This window comes from Terrapene carolina, unplaced genomic scaffold (genome assembly GCF_002925995.2).
Source record: "Terrapene carolina triunguis isolate 2854851 unplaced genomic scaffold, T_m_triunguis-2.0 Scaffold33911, whole genome shotgun sequence".
NCBI classification, from domain to species: Eukaryota; Metazoa; Chordata; order Testudines; family Emydidae; genus Terrapene; species Terrapene triunguis.
Window position 1 is genome coordinate 10817315 of NW_020698262.1, and position 19670 is coordinate 10836984.

The following is a 19670-nucleotide window of genomic DNA, read 5'->3' on the forward strand; positions in this document are numbered from 1 at the left end:
TGCTACTCTCACAGCACCTTGGGAGAGCCCTCAGCTACTGAGTCATTTGGTATGAAGTGTCATGTGCTAGCCCGTGGGCTCCAGGCTTGGTAAGAGCTGACTGCACACAGCAGCTGGCACCCATTAACACACAAACAACTTAACTAGGATATAAGGAAAGCAGGTTAGCGAGTCACCCTCCACATTACCTCCATTTGCAAGAGTAGCACTACACAGCTCCCCTGCCCACTAACAGGGGCCGGCATTATATAGGGTCTTAGACCACGCCCCTGCCCAGTTAGCTTGGGAACCGCCCAGAGAAAGGTGGAGTCTCCTGCATGGCAAATACAATCCCCAGGATGCATGGACTACAACTCCCAGCGAGCGAGCAATGTAAAAAGAGTGCAGGATAGTGGTAAGAAGGGTGGAAGGCCTCAACTTGGCCATCCTCGTGTGCTGCTGACCCGCTTTGTCTAATCTTCCCCTGCCAAAAGCAGTAGGGTTGGGGCTCTCACAAGGTCCTCCTGGGCCATTTGTACCGGGCTGGCTGTGTGTCTGCATCAGTGGCATTTCACTGCTGTTATTGTGCTGATATTTAGCCCTACTTTTCCCTCTTTTAAAATGTCCTCCCCAGGAGCGCCGCCACCTATTCTGCTGCCCTAGGCGGCGTAAGGGCCCACCTCGAAATGCCGCCCCCCACAGAGGCGGCGGAAGGTCCCGCCGCCGAAATACCACCGTGGTCGCCGCCCCCCAAATTGTAGCGCCCATGGCAACCGCCTAGGTCGCCTAATGGGTTGCGCCGGCCCTGGTCTTCCCTGGTAATAAATCCCAATTGTCATTAGTTACGCACCTCCACCCAAGCTGAGCATTGTCTGAGGCATGAGACCCCTGCCCCAGGATAAAATTCATGCTGTTCCCTTCAGCACCCCACCCTGCCAAGTGAGAACAGCTGCTATTTGAGGAGGCCGGGGAAGAGCGAGAGCTCTGTTTGCAGCAGCTCTGATTGGTTGTTCAGCCCCAGGAGGCAGGCAGCACAACCAATCAGAGGGCTTAATTTGCTAGAGGGCTAGAGCGTTCTTAGGATCCCCTTTCAGAACCCAGTCACTTGGGAGGGCCCCCTGAGCATTGGCGGCAGGATAGGTGATGCCCAACGCGCCAGTGGGGCCAAGTGGCTAGAGCACCGCACTAGGACTCGGGAGACCTGGTTTCTATTCCTGGCTCTGCCACTGGTTTGCTGAGTGACCTCAGGCAAGTCACAGCCCTACTCCGTGCCTCAGTTTCCCCATCTGTAAAACAGGGATAATGCTTTCCTTTGTAAAGCCCTTTGAGATTCGTGGATGAAAAGCAGGGCGGGCTGCACCCATCACTGTGACATCTGAGCAACCTCCAGAGGGGCGTTAAGCGCTGTGACTATCTCCTGCCATTCATTGCATTGGCCTGCTGTGCTGAGTTGTGTGTGTGTGTCTGTCTATAATGGGGACTCCCCTTTCTACACTTGCTGGACGGGTGTTTGTTTTCACCTGCTTTGTTAGTTGTGGCCAAACAGCTTTTTTCATCATGTGGGAGCCAGACTCAGCCAGCTGAGGGGTTTATGCGTCTTATGAAACCTGTTATCCCAGGCACAGTGCTGTGCTGAGCAACTGGAAGCAGGAATGCTGACCGGGGTGCCGCTCCGCTTTATGGAGTACATCAGAATGGCCACGCTGGGTCAGACCAACGGTCCATCTAACCCAGTATCCTGTCTTGTGACCGTGGCCAGTGCCAGATGCTTCAGGGGGAATGAACAGAACAGGACAATTATCGCGTGAGCCATCCCCATCACCCAGTCCCAGCTTCTGGCAGTCAGAGGTTTAGGGACACCTGGAGCATGGGGTTGTGTCCCCGATGATCTTGGCTAACAGCCATTGATGGACTTTCCTCCATCAACTTATCTAGTTGTTTTTTTTTAACCCAGCCTTCATAACATCCCATGGCAACAAGCATGGGCAGCGCATGAACCCTCCCCCCCGGGTGGGGAGCTAGTCCTCCAGCCCCACCCCTTCTGTCCAAGGCCCTGCCCCTACCCCGCCCCTTCTCCCCTCCTTGCCCACCAGAGCCCCAAGAGGCCCACACACAGCCAGAGGAGCACCGGCCCACCTGCCCACCCCAGCCGCTCCCAAGCCCTAGGCCACTGGCTTCGGGTGGTGAGGGGGAGCGAGGGCGTAGTCTCAAGGGGGAGCATGGGCGGGGCCTCACCTGGGTTAGGGGAGGCTAGCCTTCCCTGGCCTATTATATCCATCGCCCATGGCAACAAGTTCCACAGGTTGCTATGCATTGGGTGAAGATGTACTTCCTTAGGTTTGTTTTAAAATGTTGCCAATCTCCCTGGAAGCGGACAGGGGACATGGGGCCACACACCAGCCCATTTATTTACTGAATGTTATTTGCTTGTTTAGACCACATTAGCAATAGAAAGCACCAGAATGGGATTGAGGAGACCTGGGCTTTGATTCCCAGCTCTGCCACTGACTCACTGGATGGCCTTGAGCACATCACCACTCCTATCTGTCTCCATTTCCCCATGTGTAAAATGGAAGGCACCTAGGCTCCCTATACAATGCATGGGGCGAGATGGGTGCTTAAGAACAGGATCCACCATATTTACATCTTGGGAGTTTCTGAGGGGCTTTCACATGCTTGGCTGCAAGGTGACAGACATGCATGGCCCTGGAGCATGGTTCTGTAATTAATGGGTTCTCCCTAGAATGACTGTTGGAAGGAATAAAGCAACCTTGAGAGGAAAACGTTGGGGTCATATTATGAAATCAAGTGATTTGAATGAGGTGAGCAGACTGCTGATGGTTTACTCCTTCAGGAGCTTAGGGTCGTTTACACAGGGCCATCCAGGAAAGTTAATCTGAATTAACTAAAGAGGTGAATTTGAAGTGAATTAGTTATACCCCACTAAACCCCTGTATGAACACCCTCATTCAGAATTAGCGTGGCCTTAATGTGGTGTAGCTGAATTCACTGCCACAGTGAATTAAATTAAACTGCATTAAGGCCACTTTAAATCTGAACAGAATCCACAAAGGGTTTTAATGCAGTTTAACTAATCCACTTCAGATTCACCCTTTAGTTAATTGGGATTAATTTTCCTGGATGTCCCTGTGTAGACAAGCCCTTAGTAAGAGCTCTACTGTGGAGACCTGCTGAGCTTTTACTCTGTTGATGTGACCTTCACAACTTGGGGACTGTCTCATTCTGTACCCGTGAAATGGTGGTGCTGTTTTGAGACCATCAGGGAGGTTGTTGGTTTTTGTATTTTTTATTAAATGTAGTCACTGATTCAGAGAAATTTACAACAGGCTTAAATCCAACATGTGGTTGTTTTAAAAAATAAATGTTCCCAGCAGCAAACACAATAAATCTTCATATATTCAAACCAAAACAGAGTGAAACAAGCACGGATCCTTTGCAGGAGGCTGTTTGCTATAGCCGTGGGAGTCACTGCCAATTTCAGCGCTTGGTCGCTCTTCCAGTTCTCTTTGTCCTATAAACAGACAACGCTTGCATCACACACCGCCCATGTTGCTCTGGGATGGGCTGTTTCCTTCAGAAGTTTGGCTCCGGTGTAGGAAAGTGTCCCTATTCAGGAAAACACCTAAGCCTGTGCTTAATTTTAAGTGTGCCAGACTGTGTCCCTCCAAACTTGGGCCTGTTGATGGGTTGGCACTGGAATCCACGCGGTCAGTGCAAAACCAGCTGGAACTCCTGCATTTTGGCTGTGAATTCCGAGGCTTGCTCCAACCCTGGATCAGAGCATGTGCTCCAGGTGGATCCCGAAGACAACTGCTATGTGAAGTGAAATCAAAGCCCTGGCTTTAGCCTCAGTCCTGCCCTGGAGGAATACAGGCTGTGTAACATAGCTGCTCTGTTTAATGCAGCGGCCCCTCTTTGTTTAAAGAAACAGAGCGATGTAGAATACAAATGAAAGGAATAGAAAAGCTCAGGATGATGCTGGACACACATCTACCTGTGATTTACCTCCATTGGAGGTCAATAAATGATATTCTGCATAAGACTCGTGCCTAGTGAAGGAAAGGACTGAGCTGGTGTTTGAATTGGGGAGGGGGAGAGAGGATGTGGGAGGTGGTCTGTCCTGCGGTATATCAGACCCCACTGAGCCCTGCTTGTAAATTACATTGGAGTTCCCCTGCAGATTACATCCATTGCGTGAGCTAAGCAGAACCCACCAGAGAACTGTGCAGCTCGGATGCATTGAGGAGACAGCACATGGATTACCATTCCCCTGCTCCTTTCAGATGTTTTCTGCTTCCCATTAAGAAACAAACAAAACTGCTCCATAAAACTAGGGTCAGCGTCAGAGGGTGGCCTTTTGTCTCCCAATTAAAAATATACAAGCACCAAAAATCCCGTGGGTGTGGGTGTCTCATTCTGATGGCTAAATAATAGAGCAGGGTTTGTTCAGCAGAAAGGAATCCTTCGGCTGTGAAATCAAAATACGCCTGGGAAACAACTTAAAGTGAGAAATAATAACTGTAGGGCTGCATGTTTCCTGGGCTGGTAGGAAGCACAGAGCTTTAGCCATAGTAACTAGAGTGGAAAACTGCAGCGCTCTCTCTAGTCTCCCTTCACAGGCCAAGGATCAAGAAGGATCAAGGCTGCAAAGTCCTCGCTTCTCAAATTAGTTGTAGGGTCCTGGCATTCTTGCTTTGATGGTGGCACTGGGAAGAGTGGGGTAAGCGGCCCCGGCTTCCTATTCACCTCTAGATCAGAAACTGCTTCTCCACCAGAGTTTTTGCCGCCAGATTTCTCCTTCCAAGTGCATCCCGCAGCATCTTCACCAACTGAAAGCAGAACAGAGCATGTGGACAGCTGCAGACTAGGGCTAGCCAGAACCTCCCCCGGCAGCACCATAAAACCCCCACAGGCAGACCAAGCACTTTGAAGGATGCAGCTACACTGCAGCCCTCACGGAAATGAACTATCTGATCAGAAGCTACATTTTGCCATCGATTCCCAGTGTAAAGCGATTCTGACCATGCAGCGTGGCTGGACTCAGCCAAGCAGGGAATACACAGCAATAGTGGAGGGGGGAGGGGTTGAATTGGGATGGGTCAAAAAAATGGAGGTGCATAAATGCCCATGATGTAATTATCTTGATTGCCGGCACTGGTTGGATAACTGTGCAGGCAAATCACTAGCTGTGCTAGTGCATGTGATTAGCCTATTTGCAAATGAGGGCAGCATTTGGACACCTACTCATTGTAGAAAACCTAGCGCTCGGCATTAGCGCCTGCCGCCGGCTTTACCTTCTGCACAACAAAGGTGACGATTGCGGCCAGCAGGAAGTCCTGCGTGCCCAGGTCGACGACCGAGAAGAGCAGGGTGTCGAAGAGAAGCAAGGCCAGCTCGTGGTTGTAGAAGAGAGTCCTGCTGAACAAGGCGCTGGCATCTGGGGGCAGGAAGAAGCTGCTTAGAGCACGATTTAGGACGACGGACGTCGTGCCCACAGGCGGTAGAGCCGTTAAACTCTGCTGAAGATACTGCTGTTCAGCTTCTGTGGAGGGCAGCACATGCCTGGCCCTAAACACAGAGCCTGAAGCATGATCCCAGCCCTAGCAACAGCGCAGGGCTGAATCCGCCCCACGGTGCTGCTCCTTCTGTAACTGGGGAATACCTGATTTTTCCTGGGTGCATCCAGGGGTTAAAGGAAGGTGGGGCAGGGTGGGGAGCACAGCTCCTGCGCTAGAAACAGGTTGGCACTGTCCAGGGCTCTCCTTCCCCTCGGCTAGTGCAGGGAGAGTGCCCGCTCTTGTCTCAATGGAACAGGAGCCCCCAGCTCCTGCCAGGGCAGCACCCATTCCAGCAGGAGGTGAGAATTTTACAAATGCACCTGCTGTGGCTGAACCCATTGGCAGCTGGGGCAGGTCCTCCGCAAGCAGGGCAGCCCTCGGGCGTAGCTGGGGGTCACGACCTCATGCATGGACGACAGGGCAGGTGGCTGAGTCAGCGACAGCAGGCTCCGGCTGCACAAAGGGAGCAGAATCCTACCAAGAGAGCCCAGCCCCTCTGTCGGCAGGAAGGTTTAAAGGCCCCCTGTACCCTTGCCGGGCTCAAGTCCTACCTCGCAGATACAGCTAGTAGAGAGCAGAGGACTCAGTCCAGTACAATGAGACATGCTCAGACCTGGCAGCTGCAGGAGGAAGGGGGAGCTGAGTGATCCTGGGTAGTGAGGTCTTGGAGATCTTAGGAGCCAGTATCGTCCCTCCACTTGGGAACGGACGTTTGAAGTTTACAATGGGGCACGCTCTGCCCACCCCTTCCTAACAGGTGGAGGTCTAGCACCCCATCTCCACCCAGGGCCAGCACTACCTGAATCAGCATGTGATGGATCCCAGTAGCAGCACAAAGTGCAGTGACCGAATGGCATGAGTGACTGCAAGGCCTAGATGATGACATCAGGACATTTCCAGTTTGTATGGAGCAGTTAACCCCTGAGCGTCCCAGCCTGCAGTCACACCTTGCTGATGACTGCCAGCAATTAGAGGACCAGGAGGATTCACATCTGAGTAAATAAGCTCCCAAGAAAAGCTCAGTGAGCTACCTGTGTACAGAATGGACATGTCTACCGGCTCCTGGAACTCCATGTCCATGACACGCTCCAGGAAGAACTTGTCCTTCACAACGTAGTCCATATCTCTGTATGCCTGGGGGAGAAATGCTGGTGCTGTCGGTGGGGTTAGGAGAAGTAGTGATGCACATGGCAGCCTCACCATGGTGTCCAAATAGCTCAATGAGTCAGAGAGAAGAACATAAGAATAGCCATTCTGGGGGGTTAGACCAATGATCCATCTGGCTCAGAGCTCACCATCTTCTCTGTGAGAGCGCATAGAGACCCCAGAGAGCAGGGGTCCATTATGCTAGGCGCTGTACATGCAAACACACAGCAAGAGAAACAATTCTGGCCCCCCGAGAGGTTACAGTCTCCCTTCACAGGACAACGGAAGCATTCACCCCATTTTACAGGTGGGCAACTGGGACCACCGATCAAAGGTATTTAGGCTCCTAACCACCTTTGAAATCAAGGGGTGTTAGGAGCCTAAACACCTAGGAGGATCTGGGCCTAAGTGACTTGGCCAAGGTCACAGAGGGAGTCCATGACAAAGCTGGGAACTGAACCTCAGAACTCCTGGTCAATGCCGGATCCCTGACAGAATCCTCCTTCCCCCATTCGGGAAGTAGTGGTTCTGGGTAGATATCAGGAGGGGATTCTTTTTCATTCCAACAGTGACTGGGATTAGGAACCATCTACAGGGAAGGCAGCAGGGTGCTAGAGAATGGGCACTCCAACGTGTTTGGAGTTAGTGTGTACAAAGTACACTGGGGCAGATCCTACCGTCAGGTCCATGCACACGGGCTGCAGTGGGAGGCATAGTTGAGGGTGGGGTTTGGCCCCTGAACTGCAGATTTGATCAGATACTACCTACAAATCTGGTGGCTGCACCCCCTGATCTGCTGCATGTGACTTGCTTCACAGCCTGCCAGGGGGCAGGGGCAGCTGAGCAATAGGTTCCTTGGAGAGGTGGGCCCAGCCTGGAGCCATTTAACCAACCCCCACCCCAGCTCTTTGGGCACTGGGACCTAACTCGGAACCGCGATCTCCAGCTCCACCCTTGTTGGGGACGAGCAACCTGCCGGCCTCGGTATTAGGCACCAGACCTCGTGCTATGCCTGGTGTCCACAGCACCTAAAATACTTTTTGCTCTCCTAAAGTGCCGTTCATTGGATAATCTCAAAGCCCTTCATGAAAATCAATTAATTAAGGCTCAGAACTCCCCAGTGAGAAAGGGACGATCACCCGCATTTTACAGCTGGGGAAACTGAGGCACGGAGAGGGGCAGCGACTTACCTAAGGTGAGTCAGTGACAGAGACTAAATGAACCCAAGAGTCCCAGTTCCCAGTCTCTTGCTCCAACCACTAGTTCCCACTAAAATCTAAAGGTGGACACAACCAGACCTTTGGAAGAGGCAAATAATGGACTCACGTGTTCAAGGAACGAGCTGAGAAATCGATTCAAGGTGTAATAACTCCTTAGTCTTTGCTCATGTAGGTCGACCCTGACTCTCTCGCCTCTCGGGCCCTGCAAAGAAAGTTCCCAGAAGCACTTTCAGCTCACGGCGGGAGCCCAGAGAGCCCAGCTCTCTGCTTCTGAGGAAAAATAATTTGTTTTCATTCAAATTTTCACTTTGGCAGCAGGGATATTGGCTCAATTTTCACCTGCTGCTTTGGAGCCTTTGCTTTGCATGGCAGACACCCACAACTGGGGAGTTTTCAATTATGAACCACATACGCCAAGATGTAGTGACAAACAGTTGGGCAGCCCGTAGTCCTTAAACAAATGAAATCAAAGGGACTTGCAAGCGTGCACTTCAACTCAGGTGAGACTGAGTGATGCTGGTGACAGGTGGAGCTGTGCAAAACTCATCCAATTGGGATCACAGAAGTTCGGGAAATTGTATTTGCTCATTTGATTTGAATTCAAATGAACACAAACCTCAGCTCAGCTGGCCAAGTTTTAGTGGTTTTGAGCATCTGAACCTGACTTGGGCAAGAACTTATCTGTCCCAAAGGCGCCTGCATCTGTCCAGACTTTCCAGTGTGTAACGGAGCATGACATCAGTGACCCTTGCCTCATTTGGGGTTTCCTTTAGAAAGGGTCCCAAGTCACAATTGTTGAGTCTGGAATGGATGGGTTTGGATATAGGGCGTTGGTTCAGATCATTACAGAGATGGGTCAGCTGCAAAATTCAGATCTGAACCATGGTTTGGATTCCAGCATCCACCCAGGAAGTTCAGCGGTGTTTGGATCTGGCTGTAATGAACCATGGATGAATCCAGGACCTCCAGCACTGAAATCACAAGACCCTACACCACTTGGATTAAAGGAATAAGGCCCGGATCCTCAAAGGTATTTAGGCTCCTAACTTCCATTGAAATCAATTTGATATCTCAATAGCTGTGAAGAAGAGACCAGCCATTAGGAACATATGACCAGTCACCAATGCAGTGGTGTGTTACAAGGGGTTTAGGTTTAGACCATCTCCAGTTTTGCCTTGAAAGTTGTGCACTGTTCTCAATTAGGGTGTCTCCTGGAGCAGGGAGTTCAGGAGAGATGAAGAGCAGTAAGAAGGTAAATTGCATTTGACAGCCGGAGACACAGTTAGGGTTCCAGGCTACTCCAGCTATTCTCTAGCATCATCGTTAAGGAAGGGCTGGATTTATCATCATCTTTTTTTAAAGGTGTGACTATATTGGAAAGGGTTCTGATTTTTTTCCAACACCAGCCTGCACAATGGATCTAGCGATAACACTCACAGAACTCAACATCCCTGCAGTTCTTCTGCTCCTGTCTGAGAAATCTCGAGAGCAGAGGATTGAAAACCAACCCATGTAAAAAAAAGCATGAAAAAGCCAACAGTAAGGAGTCTAGGTAGCCCTGCAAAGGGGAAAATACCTCCATCAAGGGCTGCGTTATCTTGTCATACAGCTGCCTGGCTCTGTCCGTGAGAAGCACCTCGAAGGTCTGAATGTCAGAGTTGGCCTCCAGACCTCTTAGAGGGCACAGGTTCTCCTGCCAAGGGAGACAACTGAAGTGTAACCAGGGAAAGGCAATAATACTGACTGGCATCTCCATAGGGCTGTATGTCCCAAGATCGCACAGTTCTCTACAGAGCGATTCCAGATTCTGTACACAAGGATTACGTCACCCACCACCAGGGCCGGCTCTGGCTTTTTTGCCGCCCAAGGCAAAAAAGCCTCCCGCCGCCCCCGGCCCCCCCGGCGGGGAGCGCGGCAGGGGAGGGCGGTGAGCCCGGCCGCGGTCCCACTCTGCCCGGCCGGCCAGAGCAGGGCGGCGAGCCCGCAGCGGCCCCGCTCTCCCCGACTGGCCGGAGCGCTGGGAGGAGGGCGGAGAGCCCGGCCGCGGCCCTGCTCTCCCCAATTGGCCGGAGCGCCGGAGGAGGGCGACCCCGCTCTCCCCGGCTGGCTGGATCGCAGGGGGTAGGGCGGCGAGCCCGGCCGCGGCCCTGCTCTCCCCGGCCGGCCGGAGCGCCACCCCCCTCCAGGTGCCGCCCCAAGCATGTGCTTGGTCGGCTGGTGCCTGAAGCCAGCCCTGCCCACCACTAAAGGCAAAAACGAAGGCTTCTGCATTAAAGAAAAGATAAACGAGGCAAGTACTGCCTCCTCCTGTGCCTTATGGTAAACCCTGCACTGGCCCCCACAAGGATGGCAGCCCTCCAGATGCAGAGACCAGCAGGCTCAAGAAGGAGTGACTAGGAAGTAAGATCGAACAAGGAGGCTGGATTACCTCCTCTTTCCTGAGGCAGGCATGCATGGCATCCATGCCCACATCCGCATGGCCGTGCACGCTCCGCCCGTGGACGTAGAAGCCGTAGCATCCGTGCATCAGGATGAAGACAGACACCTGCAGGGATGGAGAATAGGACGTGGAGGATGAGAGGCTCATTACGTTTCTGGAGGTCAAGCCCAGAAATGTGCAGTGTGCACCAGACTCCTATGCTTCATGATGCCATGCCCCCCCTCCTCCAAACACACATCGTCTGCGGTGGACACACTGAGCTGTTGGCAATCTATAGAGCACACTTGGGTTACATCCAATGCTTATACACGCAGAGCGGCTACTCACGGTAGCAAGTCAACCCGGAGCAAGGGGAGCTGTGGCAGCGAACGGAAGGAGAGCGAGTTACTCACTCATTTCCTCCTCGACCTCAGACCTGTTCCGAATCGCTCGTTTTCATGGACCATTAGCATAAAGAAACCAAAAAGGCTTTCTGGGCGCATGGCAAATCCAAGAGTGAATGAAGATGCAGAGTGGATTCCTAGCCACGCCACCAGCGCAGGGAGGAAGCACATTGACGGGTCATAAGAAGAAATCTGATACATTGTATAAAGTACCCAGTGGATGGGAGTCTTCACCCTGCACTGCCCCCAGCCCTTTAGGGCCAGGCTGTCAGCTTGCCTCCGCTTTGTGCCAGCGTGAAATTCGCATGCACACCACTGAGTGTGCACACCTGCATCCGCAGGCCTAACTGTCCAATGTGTGTGCACGGTGCAGGTTGCAAAGTGTGCAAATGTAAGGTTTGTGTGCACAGAGTGGTGCATGCCCAGATTTTGTGCGCACACCCCAGGGGAGCCTGGCTGGAAATCAAGCCCTTTCCTAGTCGGGTAAATTAGAATCTTATACCGAGGGTGTTATTAGGGAGACAAAGAAACAACATCGTTTTACAATATAATTTGCACCTTAACAGCGCCCCTTTAAATGTTCAGTTGGTGTAAATTTGGTGCAGCTCCATTGACTTTAATGCAGGGGCTGGCTCAGCGCATGTGATCTGTTGCTAACCCAGGGCAAGACTCACGTTGCTCATGGAACAGAGATCTACGAACTGATGAATCTTGTCCTCCACAAACCGCTCGTAGATGCCTATGAAAAACACCACCTGCAGAAACAGCAACACGCAGCTGCGCCGTCGTGACTTAGCAGACGTTTCACATAACACATCCCGGGAAGCAAGACAACACAAAGTTTCCTTTCCTCCCTTCCTCCCACCTTTTCTGGGAGCACTCATTTTTGTCCTTCATCGTGGCCCACAGGGGTAACGCTCTTGCCCCCAAGCCACTTGTTCAAGTCCCACCCAAGCACATAGGTTCAAAGCCAGGGCTGACGGACATTCCAGGGTTTCAGGCATTAATGCTAGATTGGCTGATGACCCAATAGGTCTTTTCCTTCTCTCCTCTCCATCGTTCATGCCATAGTGGAGCGTGAAAGGAGCCTAGTTAAAGGTACCCTCCTTCAGATGAAATGCTAAACTCTTTCTTCTGCCCATCTTCGAGCTGCCTAGGTGGAGATTAAACCCACACTCTTAGGAGAACTTTGATATCTGGCTGAGCCTCCCACTATCACAAAAAGGGCCCAATCCTGAGTGCTCTTGGCTCCTTTCACACCCTCAGTTTCCCCTGAGCACTTTACCAACACAACAGGCAGAGAGTAACCTGTGCAATCCCCAGTGCCAGCCAGAGAGAAGCGGCAATCCCAAATCTAAGGATTGGGCTCCAGGCAGCCAGGTAGGCGTCAGCGCCAGGGTGCAGATCCAGGTTCAGGTCTCGTGATGCGATGTTCTTCAAGCCCACAACCTGGAATAAAAACAGGTGAAGTAAATCAGAATCCTTATGTGAGATGAGTTCTTTAGGGGCTGCGAGGCATGAATAAATAACAACTGACCATGGCAAATCCTGGAAGGTGACAGTAAACCTGGACTGTTCCCTGAATTCCTGACCCTTCTGCAAAAGTCTCCAGCACATAAGGCATTCAGGTCCCAGGGTGATGGACAGGGCATAGACAGGTTCCTGCTTTCTAAGCTCTTGGGACCAAATTTTCAACCAGCCTCTAAATCAGTGCCCACAATTTCATGCCCACCATTTTTTTTCACATACAAAAACTGCCACCTTGCTCTGAGCAAATGGGGTGCGTAATTAACTGCCCAATTTACAAGTGCAAATGCTGTTTGGGTGCACAAATACAAGTCGTTGCAGAGGCAAGAAATTGGAGGCACAAAGGTAGAGATTGCGTCTGGAAAAGAAACGGGATTCTTCTCTCACTTCCCAAATTTTGCCAGGCTCTGAAGAACGGTCCATACCCAGAGTACCATGCTACATAGAATCACAGTCCTTAAAAGGAGGCATTTAATAAACGACTATACACAACAGACAATTAACCAGGCTTCCACAGAGCCTAAATTCTGGCTTTGTTTCCTTTCTTCACCAGTGACCATAACCTGGCTGAATCTCTCTCTCCACAGCACACAGAGACATCTGGTGGCTGAATGCTATAACTGCAAGCCCATCTCATTCCACAGAGAGCCAGTCACCGAGATGCTGTACCCTTTCCGCATCATTACAGATGTTCAGACTGGTTGGGATTAAAATACAAAACATGTCTCATCCTCCCTGAACCCTTGCTCCAAGCTCAGTCGAAACCTCAAACAAGCCTCTATTTTAGGTTGACCAGACAGCAAGTGTGAAAAATCGGGACAGGGGGTGGGGGGTAATAGGAGTCTATATAAGAAAAACACCCAAAAATCGGGACTGTCCCTATAAAATCGGGACATCTGGTCACCCTACTCTATTTCCCCTCCGTGATCAGAGCTCCAGAATGGTGGCAGTGCTTTTTCACGGTGTCACGTCCAGAATTATATCCGCAGAGAGCACCAGGACTATGGATGGGTCGGTGCCAGATCCCAGAGGTTGGTTACTTCCTCCAGGTGTCCCTCTTCCCACCTCCCACGTACCTCCAGGAGCAGTAACACTGCGAACAGCTGAAGCGATGGATTCAATTTCCTATGAGTCTGAATCTCGTTCCACTCATTGGCTATCAGGAAAGTTCTCCAAATACTCACAGAGGAAATGGCCCTCTGCCCTCCTAAGGGGAAAACAACACACTGATTTCAATTTGCTTTATTTTAAAAACCGGCACGGGCTCCTAGGACACAAAGCTCCACACAGTTGGGTTTCCCTGAGCCTCACTTCCATTAATTTACTGCTCTCGATATGAAATCATTACAATCAGAGGTGAGCTGGCTCCCAAAATAGCCGCCTGCCAAGCTGCCACTGATTTCCCAGAAGCGCGGAGGATCTGGAAGTGCTTTATAAACACTAATTAGCCAAGTCAGCAGCAATGCAGCCCTGTGTTGTATAGCAGGGATTATCATCATGTTTTTCAAAAAAGGACCTCTCTTTCTAGGCGTTTGACTTTTGACACCTCGGGTGTGTGTGTGGGGGGGGATTTTCAGAAGCCCCCAAATCACTTAGGCACAAGTCAGTGGGATTGTGCTTCTAAATCCCTTACACCCAGATATTAAAAAGTATTTAGTCTTTGCTGCAATCAGGACTGCACAGCCCCACAGAGGAACCAGGCTCCTTACTCTCTTTAGAAAATGGGATTTCGACATTGCAATGCTGAGTGCAGCTAAGCATGGGGAGTGAAATCCTGGCTGTTGAAGTCAATGGCAAAACTCCCATTGACTTTGGTAGGGTCAAGATTTCACCCAAGCACCTAAAACTGGAAGTAACCCCAAAGCAGTTTCTGAAAATCTGACCCGAAGGGGACGTCCACACTACAATCAGGTGGTCTGGCTAGCTCGAGTAACGCTAGCAGTGAAGCTACAGCAGCACAGGTAAGCTGTTGAGCACATACCTGGGGTCCAGGTGGGCTTGGACAGCCCGTGCTGCCAATCTGTGATGCCGCGGCTTCACTGCTGTTGTTATTGGAGCTATTTAAATCAGAGCACGCTCGGGTCTGTCCATACGTGCTGCAGCCGTACCTCTGACTGCAGTGTAGACACACCCTCAGGCTGCACAGGGAGTCACCCACCCAATCAGGAATAGAACCCAGGAGTCCTGACCCCCCGCCCCCGAGTCTCACTAGACCATGTTGCCCTCCCCTGCTTGCTAAGTGAAGAGGAGCCAATGAGCATTCCATTGATATTTCTGCAACGCTGACGTTTTATAAAATCCTTGCATGCTGAATTCTCAAAAGAGAAGCGGAAATGGCACATGTGCAGGGCTAACGCTCTGTGGGCGCACATGCATGCAGCAGGGACCGAGGCACGTCAGGGTGTGTCACAGGGTGGCTGGTCCCTGTGCAAGCCCCTGCGCCAGAACAGATGCTCCCAATTTGATCAGTTTAGAGGGTGGGGCAGCAGCTGGGGGGTTATAAAGGAGCAGGGGAATCAGAGAGGAAGTCCTGGTGAGAATCAGCCAGGAGAGGTCAGGGGACTGCAGGAGGTCTCTGGGGAAAGCTGCCAAGAACTCTCTGCAGGTCCCCTCTGAAAGGAGGAGGAATTATCAGGAAGCCAGTGGAGGGGCCCGAGCCCCTCCTGAGCCCGAGAGCCAAGGCCAGAGAAGGCTGAAGGCTGTGGCAGAGAGAGAGATGACTCGCTCAGAGCTGGGGCGCAGTGAGGTGTGCCAGGGACACTGGGCGGAGCCCGGGCGCGGTAGTTGGTGTATTGCCTGAGTTATTACGGTGTTGGGACTTGTTATGTGCATGGGGCTTTCTTCTATCATAATTAACCCCACAAGGACCATTTGCACAAAGAAAGACTGTATGGACTATTTCCAGGGACTCAGTAGGACAGAAATGGAGGCAGGTTTTCAACCGAACACCCAGTTGAAAAGGGACCCTCCCCAGCTCGGTGAAAATGAGCGAGTGAGCGAGGGTGGGGGAGAGCGAGCGACAGAGGGAGGGGGGGGGATGGAGTGAAAGGGGCGGGGCCTTGGAGACGGGGCGGGGCAAGGGTGTTCAGTTTTGTTTGGTCAGAAAGTTGGCAACCCTAATTCATGCCGTGGCCCGCTGCAGGAAGTAGCGCCAGTCGGGGCTGCTCTATGACAGGGTGGTTTACAAACAGAGGGCACAGAGAGGGAAAGGCTGAACTGACCTGCCGGTGCTTTAAATGCAGGTTTCTCCTTTGGCTTTTCCCAGTCTATGAGGAAGATGGAGATTGTTACCTGGGTGATCAGGAGATGAAGCAAGTCCACAGCCTGAAATAAGAGCAGTCAGAAAGGTTTAGGTCATTACCACACAGCCAGCAGGCTCACTCTAGCTAGGGCCAGCTCAGCCAAACCTGGGGTCCCTCTGTGAAGCCATTTCTTTGGGGGGCGGGCTGCAAAACCCCAGGCCTTCTCCCCTCCTGCCCCAAACTGCTCAGGAAGGAGAGGCAGTCCCTGGGGCAGAGAGCGGTGCAGGCAGCACAGACTAGGCAGGTAACTACTACAGTGCTGTGGGGATGGAGCTCAGCATGCCATGACCCATGCACCAAAGCGCACGTCACTGGAGCACCAGAACTTCAACCAGCTGCGAAGCTCTGTGGCTGCAGGGCCAATCGCCTGTCTGAGCTGGCCCCGGCTTTAGCAAAGGGACCCCGGGAGCTGCCCAGAACCCCAGCCAAAGGCCACGGCTAACTTACAGCTAAACGATGAGATCCTGTGAGATCGCCTGAGAAGAGGCTGTTTCCAGGACTGTGGGTTTCAGACAGGCTGGAACCGCAAAGAACACGGCATTTCCCCCAGTATTTTGGCTTCTGACCTACTCTTAGGTGGGTTTTGAAACTCTTTGGGACAGGCTTTCCCACCGTCCCAGGCCGACCCATGCCCCGCAGCAGCCAGTTCTGCCCTCTCCTCCGCCATCCCCCACACTTCTCTGCCCCGCACGCCCTCCTGCTTACCTTTAACACAAAAGCACAGGACAAGTAGATAATAAAGTTGGTTTCAATTTGACTGCCTGCCGGGGGCACCATAACCTCAACCGCTGAAGACTGCTGACCCTGGGGATGGATTAAATGAATTTAGACTGGAGGAGAAAAAATCGTGTCATTTCCTACAGATCAAGGCTGAGAAAATCTAGGGTCACACTTCACCCACCGGCAGAGAACTGCTGCTCTTGCTCACCGTGTAGATTCCCCAGTGCTTTGTCTGTCAGGTTTTTAATATCCCAAGCAACCAGGCTTCCATCACTAGCTGCAGGGAACCTTTCCACAGTCCCATTGATCTCCCTGGAGGAATGAGACGTCCCATCGTCTCTTTATTCTGAGCCTGCTGCAACCCTCAGCAATCTGGCTGGGCTGGATCCTGTGCTTTGACACAGACTCTCCCCATCCCCGGCATATAAAAAATTCAGACTCTGAAGATTTCAAGTGTGACTTGATATTGGATCTATCAAGCACCAAGTCAGCCAGATCACTGTGAGCCCCAGAACTAAGCCAGGAGGCCGAGTAGCTAGAGCAGCGGTTCTCAAACTTCATTGCAGTGTGACCCCTTTCTGACAACAAAAATTACTACCTGATCCCAGGAGGGGGGACCAAAGCCTGAGCTCACGAGTCCCACTGCCCCAGTGGGGAGGCCAAGGCTGAAGCCCCAGGTGGTGGGGCTTGGGCCCCGAGTGGTGGGGCTTGGGCTTTGGCCCAGGCCCCAGCAAGTCTAAGCCAGCCCTGGTGACACTTTGGGGTCCTGACCCACAGCTTGAGAACCGCTGAGCTAGGGACTTAGCAGTTCAGAACAGCTCAGGAAAGAACCAGGCAGAATGCATAAAGAAACACGACTCACCTTGAAAACAATGAGCCAATAAATCCCTGTCCCAAGGGCGACCATGAAGAAGGCGTTAGCCAGGGCCCCGGCAAAGAAGGCAAAGAACTTGACTAAAATCTGGGGAAGGAGAAAGGAAATGGACAAATCTTGGGAGGAGAAAAACCTTTGTTATGTGTGTCGGCTTGACCCTTGACCCTTGCCTTGGGGTCAACTGCTGGAACTTGGAATCCTTTTTACATCCAGAAGGATCCCAAAGAGCTTTACAGACCATGGGCCAATTCCACCATGGATGTCAACTGATTTCAGCAGGAGCTGCGCCTGCTTTCGCCAGGGATGAGTATGGTCCTAAATGTAGCAATTGCTATCTCCAGTAGGGAACCGTGTGTTAGATCAAGCAGTTCCCTCACTGTGTATCTGAAACTCCTAATCAATAGCAGAGCAGCTTTCAGATGGCTCAATGACATCACCTCAGAAGCTGCTGGATCAGCGACGCTAATGCAGCTGTATAATGGCCGTGTGGAGAGTTAATGCAGGTGTCTTTGTCCCAAAATAATAGGGAGGAATTTCACCTCTCTCTAGTGCTTTCCATCCAAGGATCTCAGACACTTTATAGACATTAATGACTGAAACCTCTGTCTCTATTTGGGGCTGGTGTTGTTATTCTCACTTTACAGAGGGCAAAAACAAGGCAGGGACTGGTTAGAACCAGGAGGAGAGAGGGGAACCACAGGAAAGGGTAACCCCTCCAAACCCCAGAGAGTTGCATGGAAACGGTGTGGAGCAGACCAGAAATGGATGTACACAGTGTGGGGAGGGGAAGCACAGTAGATGGACCTGAGCTCATGGAGTCTGGATAGAACAAAATCAGTGGAGCGGGGAAGGAGTCAGAAAGTAGAGGCCACTTTGAACTGGATTCAGACCTGGATAGGAAGCTGGAAGAGTTGACCAAGGACATGGGTGTGATCCTGCTTCCTAATGACAGAACAGTTGGGCTGAAGCATTCTAGAGCTCTTAAAATCTAGCAAGTAGGGATGGAGGAAGACCATGAGACAGGGAATTTGCAATAGGCCAGTTGGGAATTGGGGAGACACTATTAAGTATATTTGCAGTCTCAATGTTGGGGTATCATCACATTCTGGCAATGTTCAGAAGGCAGCAATATGCAGTGACCAGGCACGTATCCAACATTTACGATCTCTTCCTTACTATAAAGTTTATATTCTGAAGTCTAGACCTCCGCACCCAACTGCTGGTCTTCAGCAAGGCGTACAAGGCTGCCAGAGAGCCCAGGATGGCAAGCGCTATCTGTCAGAGAAAGAAGTTGTCATTCTTTCCAGAACTCAGAAGAGAAGGCAATCACATCTTCACCCACTTAGGCTGAACACCCATGCTTCAGGCGGTCAGGCCACATGGTAGAACGGTCCCTGTTCTGGCCTTAAAATCTATACATCTGCGAACCGGGTGAATAGATGGGTACAAATCCAACCTGCACTGACTCATTAGCATACATGAGTCCTGTGCACATGTGAGTCATCATTCCATCTGCTGTTCTGGAGGCTAAAGGCTCTTCTTATAGTGAAACTACTGCGTTTTCAGGTCCCTGGTTGTCCCTCATTGCTTATCATGGAGTCCAACCCAGATCCCTGTGGGCCCTCATTTGGTGTCCTAACTGGGTGTCATGGCAGCCTCCTTTTTTATTTCTTGAAGGCTGAACACATGCAGCTCCCCAAGTCTTTCCACATCCATCACTCCCTTCATGCCCCAGAACAGCCTTGCTGTCTCCTCCAGGCACTTTCCAGCAGCGGGATGACCTGTGGCCCATAGTGCAGCGTGTGCGAATGATTACTACTCACATCTGTGTCTCGTGGAGACGTTTCAGGACGATGTGTGTACGACACTGCAAAGGATACCTGCAAGGGAAAGAAAGTGAGCAAGGGAGCCAGCAGCAAGGCAGTCTAGGACTAGAGCTTGAATTGACAGCCCTGGCCAGGATTTTCAAAAGTGACGTATGATTTGGGGGGGGGCCTCAATGGTGCAATTTTCAGAAATTGCTGAGCACCTGTCCTCTGAAAATCAGCTGTGGTTAAGGTTGCACACCCCAGAAGTCACTCGTCACTTTGGAAATCATGGCCCGTATGCGCTTTAACAACAATGGTGAGCATCACGGATGGTCCAGACCCGGCAATCTCAATACATTTGTCTAACCAGACAATGAACTTGCCTGGCAAAGTCCTGGCGGAAACAGGCTGCTGCCATTGCTCACAAAGACCTTGTCTACAGCGGCAAAAACATTACCCATAATCCACCCTGGTGGTAGCAGCAGAAGCTGTCGTGTAGGCAGAACACAGGGGCTTTTACCACCATGTCGTCAGTATCTGCTCAGAACAAGATTAGACATCAGCGTGGAAAACATTTCAGAGTCTACTTCTGCCCTGCCCACGATATGGCATTGACTACTGCCTGGGGAGCTGCCCCCTGGGGAATTATTTATTGTGTGTGTTTATGGTAGTGCCTAGAACAGGAGTCGGCA